At 38.4% G+C, this 15924-nt stretch overlaps 1 long non-coding RNA gene across 1 annotated transcript in view; it reads right to left on the bottom strand.

Moving 5' to 3' along the window:
• LOC148188255 (uncharacterized) overlaps nucleotides 1-8660 on the bottom strand; it is a 209167-nt gene extending 200507 nt beyond the window's left edge. The window contains exons 1-4 of the long non-coding RNA XR_015778062.1: nucleotides 8584-8660; nucleotides 6107-6193; nucleotides 5126-5214; nucleotides 4163-4249 (exon numbers count right to left, since the gene is read on the bottom strand). This is a non-coding gene — a long non-coding RNA (uncharacterized LOC148188255). The remainder of the gene's footprint in view (nucleotides 1-4162; nucleotides 4250-5125; nucleotides 5215-6106; nucleotides 6194-8583) is intronic.
• Nucleotides 8661-15924: the final 7264 nt, after the last annotated feature.

Here is a 15924-nt window from a genome sequence, read left to right as displayed (position 1 = left end):
TAAAATAATGGACATTGATAAGAGGGCAACGTCCATGTTTGAAACTACACCACAGCCATTGGCGGATTTGTCCATTCACACAGGGCTTTGATTCAGTAATTGTTTAACATAGCATCAACATTGTAATATAGTAGATTTTGGGTGGAAATTAAATTGTGAAATTGTGTCCAGACAAAAAAACTAGACTGGCATGTTTGTCTTTGGTTGGTTTAGTTAATTAAACCCCCTCAAAAGGTTTATGGTAAAAGACTTTCAAGCTCACAATCTAGGGAAAGTTAACACTTGCATTTAAGGAAAAATTTAAAGATTGGAAAAGAAATGGACTTCCTAAAAAATAGTCCTGAGGAGGATTTTTCAATACAAGAATTTTATTTAGTTTTAAGTATTAAGCTGTGACATCAGTCTTTTTTCTTTATTCTTTTTATGTATTTGTTTAATCATTCATCAATAAAGTGGATTTTGCTGCCTTTGTTTTTAATTATTAATTTTTTTGTTATATTATATGAGTGTGCATTAAGCCATATATATAATTTATATATATCTAGATATCTAGATAGATAGATAGATAGATAGATAGATAGATAGAAAGATAGATAGATATAGATACAGTATATACTGTATATACTAAGATAAGAGGTATTTTAAAATAAGGTATGATGAATTTGTACTATGCCCATGTCCTGAACAAAATGAACCAACCAAATGAAGTGGACTTTGGGGTCAAGTGTTCTCAGATCTGGCCTGGGACCCTGATGTCATTATACCTTGTATGTTTCACACAGAGTCAAATACTATGGTAAAAGAAAGAAAAAGGTATAGTAAAATCTCCAACAACAGAAAAATGTATTATGTCATGGTATACTTGCTTTATGGCCAAATCCTAGTCAAGTGTAAGAACAATTAAAAAAGTGCAGATAGTCTTGGGTTGAGTCCAAGTAATACTCAAATCAAATCAATATTTAATATTTTAAGCTCAATAAACAGTAACAACATAACTTGTTAGTTCTCTCTGGTGGACTACATGCTATGGTGACACTGTCTCTTATTAAGATGTAATATATCATCTTGGAATTTATCAGGTGGCACATCCATAAATACCAATATATCTATGATATCTGCATTTATGATAAGCTAACGGATGATGTTTAAGTTGGGATTTCCTCTTGAGTACATAACTTCCATGTTGACGGGACTCAGCTATGCCTCAGCTGTGTAATTTTAGGCCAGCAATAACTTAAGAATGCAGTTGTGAATATTGTCTATAAAATATTATCAAGTTGGGCAAGACATCTAATTTTTGTTGTTGTTGTTAGACTACAAATGAAGCCTTAATTATTGACCCCCAACCCTTATCTAAATGCCCCCTGGCAATAATATGAAACACATTTTCTATTGTCCATTGATTACATCCAACTGAATTAAAAACTATACATTTGTTATATTGCCTCTGGGGTTTCTTGCTTCTGCTTTGCTTTGTTTGTCAATGCCCTGTGTAAACTCTGTTTTTAAAAAATGGCGCTATATAAAAAAAGTTATTATTATTATTATTGTTATTATTGTTATTATTATTATTATTATTATTATTATTATTATTACTACTACGACTACTGCTAGTGGAATCAATGAAAAGTAACAACAAGTCCAGCCATGGTTTTTTCGGGAGAAAGAACGCAGGTAAGGATCAAGTGTTAATGGCCAGGGGTGCCTGTCTAATCCCATTTGGTCTGGCAGTGTAGAGAGGGTGGGGGAGGTCTTCACCGGTTTAAAACGATACCATCACCACAGGTATTCCAGCTAGGCTCTGATTGGCCTTGACAGAACAAAACATTGCCGCAGCAAATGACTCAAGCACCTCCCACTACATCAAACTCAAGAGGACAAGGTCAGATCAGCAGCGACATAAAGTTTAATCTTAGAAAACAAACTTCTCTTCAAAGTGCACCCTTAAACGTAGTGTATCGTAGCTCAGGAGAGCGTTGCTAATACACCAAGTGGTGCGTGGAGAGCCTAAGTCAAAGGACTGCTGACTAATGTGCCGAAATGGTTGGAAATACTCTGTGGTATTGCAGATGGCAGAGGTATTTGTTATTCATATGGCCCTCAAGGTGCATCCACAAGGCTTGCGTAAAAGTGTGTGTCTGCATGTGCACGTGTGGATGTCTATGTGTGTATGCTTTAGTGTGTGCAGGTGTGTGTGTCTTGGGCTTCATCCACAGTGCTGAGGATGCCATTAATGCTTGCTGCTGATCGCCCTCCCACATTTAAATAACAATAGTGCAGTCAGAGAAAGCATCGGTGTGAATCCAACCCGCAAAACACCCAGGAGCTGCAGGCCCCACTCCTGCTGTGTGCGTGTGTGCGTGTGTGTGTGTGTGTGTGTGTGTGTGTGTGTGTGTGTGTGTGTGAACGTGTGTATGTGTGTGACTTTAGGTGCACTTCTGCTCAAACATCTACATACATGTGAGTCTGAGAAAAGATGGTAAGGCAGAAAAAGAAAGGAGAGAGAGTGAAGCAAGCTTCAGCAATGTCTAAAATACATATAGCTTCTGTGTTGTGCAGATAGGTGGTATGATGAGAAACTCCAGGTCCATGGAGCTGCCCCATTAGCATGCACTGGTAGCCCTGGATCCTTCAGTGGATGAGCTACCTGTCTTTTAAATTGAATATAGCGCTGGGCCAAGGTGGACAGAGTCTGACTGTAGGGTTTCAGACTTATTTTTCACCTCAGAAATAATAGAGTTTTAAGTTTTCATCTTATTGTGAAGTGGCTTTAATAAAGCCATCTAGTTTGGCATTACATCAGGCATTATATCAGCAGGACTTTCACTCAGCATTCCTGCATTATAAAATAGTTTGGGCAGCACCTTATTAGCATCACAAATGCATCAACATTCATGCAGTGAGGTCACACAAATGCAATATCAGAGACGATGTTAAGGAACATCAAATACCAAATTTCTTACAATCTTGGACATATATATTTGTCCTAATCTGTATTAACAGATATCTGCATATGTATGCAGAATCTGTAGGCGAGAGGACAAGATTGTGGTATCAGAAGTGTTCTGGTTTCCAATTATAGTCTGTTTGAAGTCCATATAGTATTGACCAGTCACGTTAGAGCGGCAGGAAAACAGTCCATATGGAAAGGCAGAACACACTGGCTGAAATGCAATCTCGGAACCCATCAGAAAAGTCATCTTTACGTCCTATATGAGCTTTATTTAAAATGTATGCATTCATGTGTAGATATCTGCTTCGAGAGATTAGCCAAAATAACCGTCCCATCAAAGTGGAAGTCTTGGCTCGCATATCCCCTGGCTACCTGATCAGCCTGAAATATTGGCCCTCACCCCCAGAGGCTTTATCATAATCAGGCCAATAACTGATGAGTTCCAGGATTGTTTTAGTCCTTAAAAAATACACTTCAAACAAGGAGCACACAAACAACTCGTCCTACTATTTATAATTCAAAAACAATGAACAAATCTGTGCACCCATTTATCTATTATCTCTATCTTGCCATTTTGTGCAAGGCAGCAGGGGCTAGACACTATTTCAGTCCACACTGGGCAATACACATCAACAGTCTATATACACAAACAACTATTCACACCCACTGAAAACCTACCCACATCTCTAGACTTTAAAAAGAAATCAGAGCATCCATGCAATAGAGGGAGAATATGCCACTCCATACAGAGAGGCCTCAGCAAGGCCCAAGCCAGCTGATAAAACCAACTAAAATTAATTCTAATCCATTTCTATATGTGTAAAAACGCAGCGCTAATATCTGCCAACCTTTAAGTGCAGGTGCACATGCCATTTACAAGCACCCAGTAAGTATTTACAATAGGCCTTTTTCTGAGAAGAAACTGTCAGAAAATCACAGGTGACACTGCAAACATACAAGAAGTAAGTTTGCACAATAGGAGGACCCTGAAACTAGAGCAGCTAAATGGAATTCGACCATCATTAATTTTATTTTTCACAGCCGTGCTTCTCCTAATGTCACATGTAAAAATGTCATTCATAAAAAAAAAGCCCTGAGTTACAACAACACAAACTTCACTGACACCTCAATCCATGGCAGGATTAGCAAACTGTCACAGTACAATGTGGACATAAAATAAAAAGTGTGGACCCATTTGAGGGTACTTACCAAAGATGCATCCTGTCGCCTCTTTAAGGATGAATTCGCCCCATCTCCATCTTAAGTGACAGTGGTTCCGATAAACTGTCTGTTCACCTGAGTGTTGGATAAGATTCATAAGTTACTATTTACAAAAGGATTTTTTTCTCATGGCAGACATTTTGACTTCTCATAGTCAGAAAATTACAGGTGTTGATGACATTAACAATGGTTATAATCTATTGTTCTAGTGATCCATGACAGTGTGAGCCAGCCTGCATGATACTTACACCGTGTCCTAACTGCGAGCATGAAACCATTGCGCCACATTGCGTTACACTGCATGCTCTCTGTCAACACTGCATCCTTTAAACAGGAACTCTGTCACGTCATGCAAACAAACCACTTACCTTTCTAATTCCACCTAATTACATGGCAAAAATCATGTGTTAATCAATCGTGTTAATAATATTAACAGGGTTTTTCGTCTATTGTCCTAGTTGGCCATGACAGAGTGGGCCAGCCTGCATGACAGTAGGACCCTGAAACTACAGTAGCTTTAATTATTATTTATGCACCTTTTCCTACTGTGACATGTCTTTCATGAAAAATTACTAAAGGGAATTCACTCGACTCAGATCTGGACTGTCTAGAGAAGGTTTATAGCTTGATGCTGTTTGGCAGGCAGGTAGGAGCCTCTGTTATCTGTGAGAGTAGCTCACTTTTTTAAAATGATCTCTAAATGAATTTTTATACAACCTGTCACCTTGATTCTAATTTCTGGGACCTGTATGAGCCTCACAGGATTAGTTTAAATAGAAAAAAAACATCTTGACTATAATGTCATGAATTTTCATCAACTAAAACATTGAGTTTCATCGACACAAACTAACTATGAAGGATAAAAATGACTAAAATCTAATCAGCTTTTTGGTCTCAAGACTGAGACTAAATCTAAAATCGCTGCCAAAATTAACTCTGGAGGGCACTTACCAAAGATGCGTCCTGTTGCTTCTTTACAGATGAATTGGGCCTCTCTCTCTTCTTCAGGTGACAGTGGAGTTGACAACATATCTGTACACCTGAATGATGAAGAAGATTCATCATATTACCCCATTAGTATTAAATAAATGACTTTTTTCTCATAGCACACATTTTTACTTAGTATAGTAAGATAACTACAGGTGTAAGCTAACTCAAAGGCCCATACAGTAATATATATTGGGCAAAAACCATTTGATAAACCCCTCAACAATGTGGACATAAAATAAAAAGTGTGGACACATAAGAGGGTATTTGTCAAAGATGCACCCTGTTGCCTCTTTACAGATGAATTTCGCCCATCTCCTCTTCAAGTGACAGTGGTGCTTTCACTCAAAGCAGATATTTTGACTTCCCATTGTCAGAAAACTAAAGGTGTTCCTAACATTAATGATGGTTTTAATCTATTACCTAGAAAGCCATGACAGTGTTACCAGCCTGCATGAAACTAAGACCATTAAACTAAAGCAGCTCTAATTATTATTTGCACATGTGCTTCTCTTACTGTGACATGTCAAAGTCATTCATGAATAATGACTTTCATGAAAAATGCCAACAACAAAAGGGACTTTACTGACACCTAATTCCATGGCAGTGATTATTAGAAAACAGCCATAGTCCTATACAATGACACTACATGTAAAAGTCAGAAAACTACAGTTGTTAATAACATCAGCAATGGTTTTAATATATTCTCTTATTAGGTAATGATTGTGTAGGCAAGCCTGCATTAGGATAGTAGGACCTTGAAACTAAAGCAGCTGTAATAATTATTTACGTGCCTCTCCCACTGTGACATGTCAAAATGTCTTTCATGAAAGATGCCTACGACCAAGGGGACTTTACAGAAGTCAAATTTAATGGCAGTGATTATTTGCAAACTACCACAGTGGACATGTAATAAAAAATGTGGAGCCATTACAGGTTACTTACCAAAGATGTGTCCTGTCTCCTCTTTATAGATGAATTTGGCCCATCTCTTCTTCAAGTGATAGTGGTGTTGATAACATATCTATCCACCTGAGTGATGGATAAGATTCTCAAGTAAGCTTTAAAAAAAAAGCCCTACTATCATGGCAGACATTTTTACTGAGACAGAAAACTACAGGTGTTAATAACTGTGGTTAAACCTTTAAAACCTGAGCGACATCACTTTTCTTGTCCTGCCAGAAGCTTTTTATAAGAGCCTTGGCTAATTGGTTTGATTTCTTTCAAAAACATGGGAAAAGGCAATGAGCAACTTGGTAAGAGATATTCCACAAACTGGAAGAAATTAGTAGATTTAGAAATTTTTTTTAAGCTCAGGGAAAATGTCGAGGGGGAAAAGGAAAAAAAACAGAGAAAAACTATATTAATTGCTAATCATCATAACATATTTGAAATAATGTTATTTTAATTTTAAGCACTTTTTTCAAGTAATTTCCTTTTTCCCAAAAAAAGATTTACATTTACATTACATTTTTTTGGTTTATTTTTAATTTTTTTAATTTTTATTTTTATTCATTTTCAGTCATTTTTTGAACTTTTTGCTTTTTTGCTGTTTTTTTACATCATTTCTTGTTTTGCGACTCATTGCCTTCTTCTCATGTTTTTGAAAGAAATCAAGCCAATTTGCTCAGGTTTCAAAGGATTAATTTTTTATCCATGAGGCTGTAATAGAGTGAGTAAGCCTGCCTGACACTAGGACTCTGAAACTAAACAGCTATTATTACTTACACATGTGCTTGTCTAACTGTGACATGTCAAATGTCTTTCATGGAAAAAATACCAACAATAAAAGGGCTGGTACAAACACAATCATTAGCGATCTGACAAAGTGATACTACAGAGCCCAGGTGGTGACATAGATGTGTTTTTTGTTGTTGTTGTTGCTGTTGTTTTTAAACAAGCACATGAATTACTAATACATCAATACAACACATAAAATGCATTTATTCACTTTTTTTTAATCACAGACTAGGATATGTAAATGATTAGCAGCAACAATGATTTTTATACATTATTATTATTTGTGCAGTGTCAAATACTCACACTCATATCACTCTGCAAACAAAATGTGTTTTTCATAATCAGGATATGAAAACATTATACATTAATATGGTTTTGTACTTTCGTTTAGTTAATTGTTTTAACCAACATCAGTCCTAATCATAAATATCAAATATTCATTACTTTTCAGAATTTTAACCCATTAAATGCCAGATTTTTGTCCTGATGTCTTGATGTTGTGTTATTACCCCCTTTTTTGTGTCAAAACAATTATAGATGCGTTGCCCATTCGCACCAGCAGAGGTCAACAGTAAACAACCGAGAACTATGGCGTTGCGTTCAAATGCTTCCTTCACGGCGTCGGAAATATTATGTACATTTTGTGTCTTTATGAAGAACCAAACGAAAAAGCACTAAATACAACAGAAAAACACGAAATTTAATTTGACCGCCGGTTTTTTGCAGTGTGACTTCTGATGCTAAGTAATAAATGAGAATGTGTTTAATGCCAGCGACCACAACAACTGGATAATAAATAAAACTTGCATGCCTTGCTCTTTGTATTTCATTGCTTTACTTTTTGCTTGACTTATGGTCCTTTAAAGGTATACAGGTAGAAAGGACTGGGTGGGCTATGTTCTGTCAAATATGATCACTATGATTGAAATCAAGTCATTCCGAGGCAGAAACAGCCTTTCAGAAACAAGGTAGAAACTGCCATCACTTTTTGGTAGTTAAAAAGGTGCATTTTATGTGTTGTAATCAAACGCGCGTTTGATTTATTCGTATTTCGCGCACGCTTAAAAAAGAAAAACCGCACACACATCCATGTCACCTAGGTATGATACTGTATGTAGCTGTGGCCAAACAATAGCCTAGCTAACAAACTGAAGAGCAGCGTGGACATACAGGGAAAATGTGAACTCATTTGAGGTCTACGTTACTTGCCTAAAATGAATCCTGTCGCCTTTTTACAGATGAATTTGGTCCATCTTTTCTTCAGGTCTTGACAACGCCACTGCCCACCTGAGTGCTAAAACTTGCTAGCTAACGTTAGCTACCTGCCAACGGTTATCATGGTAACTTCGTAGCTAACGTTAGCTAGCAAGTTTTAGCCAACTCTGGCATCTTTATCCACTTTCTAAAATGTACTTTTTATTCAGTTAGCGCTGACATTAGCGATCCAAACATAACTGTCCGTTTCGGTAAAAGCGAGCGCAGGTGCTACACTACCCCCCCTGTTAGCTAGCTGTCCGAACCAAACGTGTACTGAGGTTACCTTTGACAACAGGTAAAAATACAAGCTCAGGTGCTGTATCTAAGTCTGTACACAGGAGGCGAAGAAGTTAGCTTCAGGGTAACATCCCGGGAAGATTCACGTCCATTTCAGCCTAAAGTAAAAGCGACATATCACTCCTTACCGTGAACAGGTGGGGCGCAGGTGAAGTCGGTTTATCTTAATGACGTAACAGCTACAAACATGTCCTGTCAAACATGGCGGACAGTCGTCGTCGCTTGTTGCCATGGATTTATTATAAATTGTTGCTCGCGCTGACCTGGAGTGCAGCAGGTGGTTATACACTGCCACAAGATAACAGGGTTTTCTTATGCTCTTTCATCGGCTTTTCTGAATAATTAAAAGATTTTCTCCAGTTGTTTTCCTGTCAATTTTACAATTTAAATGAGCATCTACTACTGCACATGCTAGTGAAATGTGAACATTTCAATTCCTACACTATTTTTTTTCAGTAAAATTACATTAAGCTAGTTACCAGCATCATAGCATTATTTTACAGTGTCTAAACCGTAAACAGTATGTTACAGTTAAATTTATTACAATACACCTTGAGGTGTGTACATATTGGCAGACCCCCAAAGCATTCATATTTACAGTGTTTTAATGTTTTTCTTTCTTTTTCTTTTTTTTTAAAGCTGTCCATAAATTTGGCTGTATTTCTACAACAGTAATTTTGTCTTTAAAAAGCATCAAGATGTACAGTGTTTTCCTGTATTTAAACAACAACAACATCAAATAAACAAACAAAAACTGTACAATAAAAATACAACACTTCTAGAAGTTGGCTTTATTTTTACAGCAATTTGTTACAGTTGAGATTTCTGCTGAAATCAACTTGTAGTTGCCAGCATCCTGATTTTACAGTGTCAATACCATATATTACTTCAACAGTATATTACCGTTAAATGTATCACAGTATTCTACATAAGACTGTTAGGTTTACAGTTTAATATAGACTCCAAAAAGCATTTAGATTTGCAGTGTTGCACTATATTCTGAAGAAAACTGCAGATTACTGTTTTAATTTGTGTCCTAAAAACAGCACTACTGTGTCTATTGTAATTAGTATTCAACAAGACAACCCACCAGTCTAAGCCACTGGCACTCTCAAAAAAAAACAAAGATTGAGATAAATTTGTTTGTTCAATTACATGCCTTAAATGAAATCTTAAAGAACTTTTCTCAAATATATCATATTTAGGGCCTACAGTAGCCTATATGAGTTATGTTATTTTCAGTAGGCTATGTACGTTATCCTGTACCTGTGAAGAACTGTGAATGCACACACCCGTGTCTTTTTCCACTTAATGTGTGTGACCATACAATATGCCTTACCATTACATTTACATAACATCTAAATTATGAACCTTGTTCTGTCTGACCTTTAGATTAGATGAATAGCAACTGCACCTGCATCCTTTATATATAGCTGACTCATTTTAGTTTTCGTAGACTGTAGGCAAGGGCATAAAAATAAACAGTGCAGTTGGACTGGGTCGCATTGGGGATGGGGGGGCAGTTAGATAGCAGGCTCCAACAATGTGTTGGAGGAGAAATGGCCCTTATGAGTGATTTAGATTGCCACAGCAGATATAAAGTGCCATGTTCAATACATTCAACTGAAAAGGAAAACATACCTCAAACATGGTTTTCAGTTTTTCTTTAACAAAATTACTAATGTATTCTACATAATCTATAAAAATTGAAAACTAAACAATTAAATTAAATGAATATTCTATTATTTTCTTGCAGAAGTTGTCCAATGTCTCTGTTGGATTATGCAATAAAATGATACAATAAATTTGTTGTTGCATGCACCGTGGCCCACTGTCACAACTTTATGCCACTGCTTGGAGGGAAGGTGCATCTGATGAAGTGGATACTGAATGTACACGCTAGAGATGTATATATTTTTTCATTTCTATCTAGGATGTGCAAGTGCATGCTGTGTTGATGCAACGCGTGTCCTAAAATCTAAAATGCTTTGACCCCTAACTATCTTTTTATAATCACAGAAACCACTGAGCATCAACATCTTTACATCCACTTCTTCTTTCATCCATACACATAAAAATGCTGGTTGTCACAGAGCACCTATACTCACTGACATGACAACACGCAGAAATACATAAGCTCAAATACTATACTGTGCATCTGTGCATGTGCACACAGTGTGACTGATCCCATTTTAAGTAGAAGTCACTGTGAAATTAAAGATACAAAGATAGGCTAACGCACAAAAAAAATCTCAGATGTCCCTTTGTAGTCTGTCAGACAATAATTTAAGAATACTTATAAACTCCTCTCCACATGCATCTTCTTTTATTCCTCTTGTGATGTGCCACAAATTGATGCCTAACAGTCGCGAGAGCACAGCACACGAGATGATTCAAGGAGAGAAGTAAAAAGAGGAGGGAAGCAAAGTATAAGTGGGATGCCGCGGGTGTAGGGAGTTGTGAGAGACTTTTGGGAAAAAGAAAAAAAAATACTGAGACAAAAAGAGTGAGAGGCTGAGTCTAATAAGAACCAAGAGACGGCGTGCTGGTGTCTTGTGGTGCCATTTGAATACAGGGCAGCAGCAGCTGGAGTCTGTGTCGAACAGCTCTGCACTTCACACAGCATCACCATCAGGAGAGTATAGCGCTGGTAGTACTCTGCTGGAGTCTTACGCTGCTTCACACACTCCCACAGACCAGTCTGTGTGCAAGCATGTGTGTGTGTGTGTGTATGAAGGTGGGAATGACTTGGAGCTCCACGCTTCTCATTACTCAGCCACTATAATGTGCTCGCCTTTCTAGCTTACCGTATTGGGGCTGGTGTTCCCACTGTTGGCTTACAGAAAAGGAAAGGACCGGCCTCACCTCTGTTCTGAATGCATTAGCACACATCACATTTTCAATCTGGACCTCAGCACAGGTTCCCAGCAAGTCTCCTGAATAGTAACAGAGTGTATGCATGCAAGTGTGTGTGTGTGCAAGAAAAGGGGTGTGGGGGGGGGGGGGTTGCAGCAGAGTTTTTAAAATGCCCATACTCCTGTTCGGTGCTGATAAGTTGTGTTATGGGAAACTGCCGGGGCAGACAGCAGGGTCATTAGCATGACTGCCAGATTGAGAGGTAGAAAGGAAGGAAGGAGGAAAGGGAAGCAAGAAGGAAGGGAGGAAGGACGGAAAGAAATAACAAACAAGTTTCCAAAGTTTTCTATGGTAACAAGTGAGCATCCAGGCACAAGAGACAACCGTGATCTTCCAATCTTTCAACTCCTGTTTCAGCCACTTCCACACTTGATTGGCATCTCCATGTCTGCCCATGTTTACAAGGCAAAACTTTGCATTTTAGAATCCATGTCGCCTGTCCAGAAGTGATGGAAAGTAACTGAGTAAATTACTCAAGTAACTACTGTATTTGAGTACAATATTGGGACACTTGTTCTTTACTTTATTTACTTCCAGCTGCCTAATATTTCTTCTCCGCCACATTTCTTGAGATGTTGGTTTCTTTTCATCATCACACTATACTTTAACCTGAAAGAACAGTTAACCCCTATATAAAAAGGACATATTTTTCCTCTTACCTGTAGGGCTGTTTGTATAATTGAACTAGATGACATTTGACTTGTGGTGCTCACAGTGCCAAAAAATACGTCTGAAAAACTCAACAGCAATATCTCTTTCCAGAAATCATGACCTTCTCAATCTTTTTGTGAGCAGTTTCATGTAGGAACTATTTTCTTTCTACCTAACTACACCCACCAACCGTATCACTATACAGACAGTGATAATTTCTTCTCTACAAGAACAAAAATGTTAACTTAAAAGATATCAGTCATACATATTTCATAAAATAATTTGCTATCATAACTTTAATAGAAAAGAGAAAAGTTTTATAAACCATATTTTATATTCAGTATTCCTATATTCAATGCAACTGTAAAATGCAATCATGTTTATGTTTATTTCTGTTCACTTTGTGTTTCTCGTTTTAAAAAAAATAGTTAAATGGTCAGGAGTACTTGGCTGAAAGAAAAAAAATAAAGAGGTACACTGCAGAACAAAGGGAGGAACCAGTACCCTCAAGGATATTTCCTCATTTGCTGCTTCGATGAGGTGAACGCTGTCTTGCACATTCAAAGCTGGATGCTTCCAAGGCCACAGCGAATGATTCACATCATTTTCATTCTCATCAAACCATTCAGTGACCCCTTGCACCCTGTATGGAGGTATGTTTCTCTATTCATTTATTCAGGATTTTCCTTTAATTTATCACCAATGTGGTCTGTATGTTCCTGTCAGAGACTATAATCTGTAGTTGTACTTTTTTTGGTCAAATAACATGAAAAAATCTTCATTTTTTAGGCTAGGCTTTAATTACATGAATAGAGGATGGGTCGACAACTGAGTCAATAACATCAAAATGATCAAAATTTGAGAGAAAAAAAAATTATCTAGTTTATGATATTTCAGCAATAAGTCCGTCACAACACTTTAGGACACAGACTTTATTAGCCTTTCCATTATTGTTTGGCTTCTTTATATTTTCTCTACAGCCCAGGCATGTCCTTTAGCCATCCAAGTTTTATTTTCCTTGATTTGTTGTTCCTAAAGGGAGCAACAGCAGCACAAAGAATACTGAAGCAGCTGCTATTAAAACAATAAACAGGCTCCTTGGTGCTGAACGGCGCCAGGCAGTAGAATAGTGTTGTAATAGCTGTCAAAAAGGCCTCTGAGAATTTTGGGTACGAGTGGACTTAAAGATGATAGAGTGGACCTGTGCATACAGACTATGGGGGATTGTAATGCAACAGAACATTAGAAACAATGATCCTCACGTCACGTATAATCCTCAGGTCCCCTCAACATAAAATTTAAGGTGTGTGCTTCAGATGTAAAACCTTATAAAACATACAAGCACTCAATAAAACTGACACACTGGGCAGCAGGGGTAGAATAATTATTCAGATTCTGTAAGTAAAAGCACTGTTACAAAATGTCAAAAGTACTCATTATGCTTAACAATGGTCCCCTGTGACTGATGTATCATGTAATAATAGAAAGACTTTATTAGTGATGTGTATGCATGTAGTGTTTCATTGTTGTAGTTGGCTGAGGTAGAGGTAGTGGTTTAGCACTCTGCTAACTTGAATGTGGCTCTTCTAGATTTGAAATGTTATTAGATTTTACAGTGCTTGTTACACTTTTAAAAAAAAATATTCACAAATTTACAGACATCTCTTTCAAAATGTTAGTTTATAGGAAAAAGTCTTTTTGGGCCCCACGGTGTCATGTGACAGACCCAGAGGCTGCAGTTACATGGTTTGGCCACTGTGTGAAATTGTCTTAAAGCCCAGTGCTGTTCCTGATCCACACTGATGAGCCGTAACATTCTGTAAACTGTTGCACTAAGCACACGCTACACACTCCGACTGTACAATCTGCTTTGGGAAATCAGTGTTTCCATGTTTCATTCTGTCTTGGAATGAATCACTTTGTTAAATCTTTGTTAAGTTCCAGTGTATGAGGTTGCACACATTTTGTGACCGATCTGTATTTGCTACTGTAATTCAGCTTTGAACCACTATTAGTTTTGTCTCCAGTTTGAAAAAAAATGCAGTTAGTTTATCCTCCACCTTTTGTTTAGACCAGCTGCTTTTAATCTGACTTCAAGTAACAAACCAAAGTTTTATTAAAATTTGCACGTCTAATTAACATCAGTGGACTTTACCCCGTGACACTTGACCTCTGTGAGGATTTTATCATCCTACTTTTTTGTCGATCTGTAAAATCCTCATTGAAGTGTTTGTGAAAGTTAGCTCATTAGTCTCGATCTTATAAAGCAAGCAGAATTTGTACCACGACTAAGGGAAAGATTTTAAAGAAAATTGCTAGTTGCTAGAAGTAGGACATTGACCTGTTTTGTGTGCCATAAAAACTAGAACTTGACACCCAACTCAAAAGTCGAGCTTCTCACACCAAACACAGGTACAACATCAAGACACAACGTCATTACAACGTCACAACTGTCTGGTTTGTTCTCTAACACTAATGAGCAAGTGAGAGAGAGTACCCTGATTAGTCTGGCAGCATCAGTGTCAGACACTCAGCGGGGCATCCACAGCTCAGTGTGTGTGTCTGTGTGTGTGTTTTGTGTATACTCAAGCATTTGTATAGCTGCCAGTCTTTGCTCTCCCCTTTTTTTCCTCTCTTGCCATTCCTCTCGTCCTCACTTTCTTCATCTTTTCTCTCGTTCTCTAAGCTCCAAAAACTCTGATCCCTGCATTCGCTCAGTCTGGCAAATGACTGCAGGGGCTGACAATCCACTGTCAGCATGCACCGCCACAGTCAATAACGCTGTCCCATGTCACCGCACTACACTGGCTAAAGCTCACATTTCTTATCCCCCCCCAAAACTGCTGCTTAACAGCCCTTCTCTGCCTTTGCCAATCCTGCTAAACACATCACCATATCCCCCTCGTATCCCCCTCCAAAACCCCACCCTGACACATTTTTGGTTCTCCAAATGGCCAGAACATCCTTGGGTGAAGTGAATGCTGCATATTTTAAGGTCAAGAGTCGCACCCAGTAAAATTTGGGACCAAATGTGATGTGCTTTTCACGACGCCCCTGAATTCTAAGCAAGTGATGGGTGACTGATCTAGCTGTCTTTACTGTAACAAGACAGGGTCATGTGGGCTAGACTCAAATACACGCTCCGATTGCATGCATATACACGCATGCATGCATGGGGGTGCAGAGGAGCTCAGACAAGTGTTACCAAGAAATTGTAGTCTCCACGATAATCCACTTCTCCTCTATCGTGTTCCATTAACCTCACAGTGTACACACACATGCTCCTGCTCTCCACACATACACACACACATACACACACACACACACACACACACACACACACACACACACACACTCCTGCACGTCTGTCAGTGTCAGGGCTTGCGTTGTCCGGCTCCATTGTATCTGCATGAGGCTGAGATAATGGCATCTGTCGCTGCTCCTTTTGTCAGCCCTGTCCCCGGCCCCTGCTCACTGCTGGTCCCCATTAGTTGGCTGCTGGCCCGCTGGCCTCTCCGCTCCACGCTCTGCTGCCTGACCGAGAAAATACAGGAGACGCCTGTCCCTTCCTCTAACTCCCACTTTTGTTATCCGTCCCCTCTCCTGTCCCTCTCCAGCTCCTCCCTCCGCTGCAGATTAAGGGGTAGGGAAAGGTGTGAACTTAAACAGAGAGCGTCTAACTGCAGGTGTGTTTCGGTCTCATAATGGATTAAAACAACTGAAGTCTCACACTATCTGTTCGTGTATCAGCTAAATGAGAACATTAGAACGATTCTTTTTTTTTAAATCTGATTTTCTAGGCAAAATTATTTTTTTCCGACGTGTTTTTTTCTGGTGTTTAAAATTAGCACCTGCAGAGGGTTGGGTCAGATTACTTTGAAATGTAGTCCTGAACAGAATAA

Source organism: Plectropomus leopardus, chromosome 11 (genome assembly GCF_026936395.1).
Source record: "Plectropomus leopardus strain MGB_pleo_1.0 chromosome 11, ASM2693639v1, whole genome shotgun sequence".
NCBI lineage: Eukaryota > Metazoa > Chordata > Actinopteri > Perciformes > Serranidae > Plectropomus > Plectropomus leopardus.
Note: the sequence above shows the minus strand (reverse complement) of the source record. Positions and strands in the feature narration are given on the sequence as shown.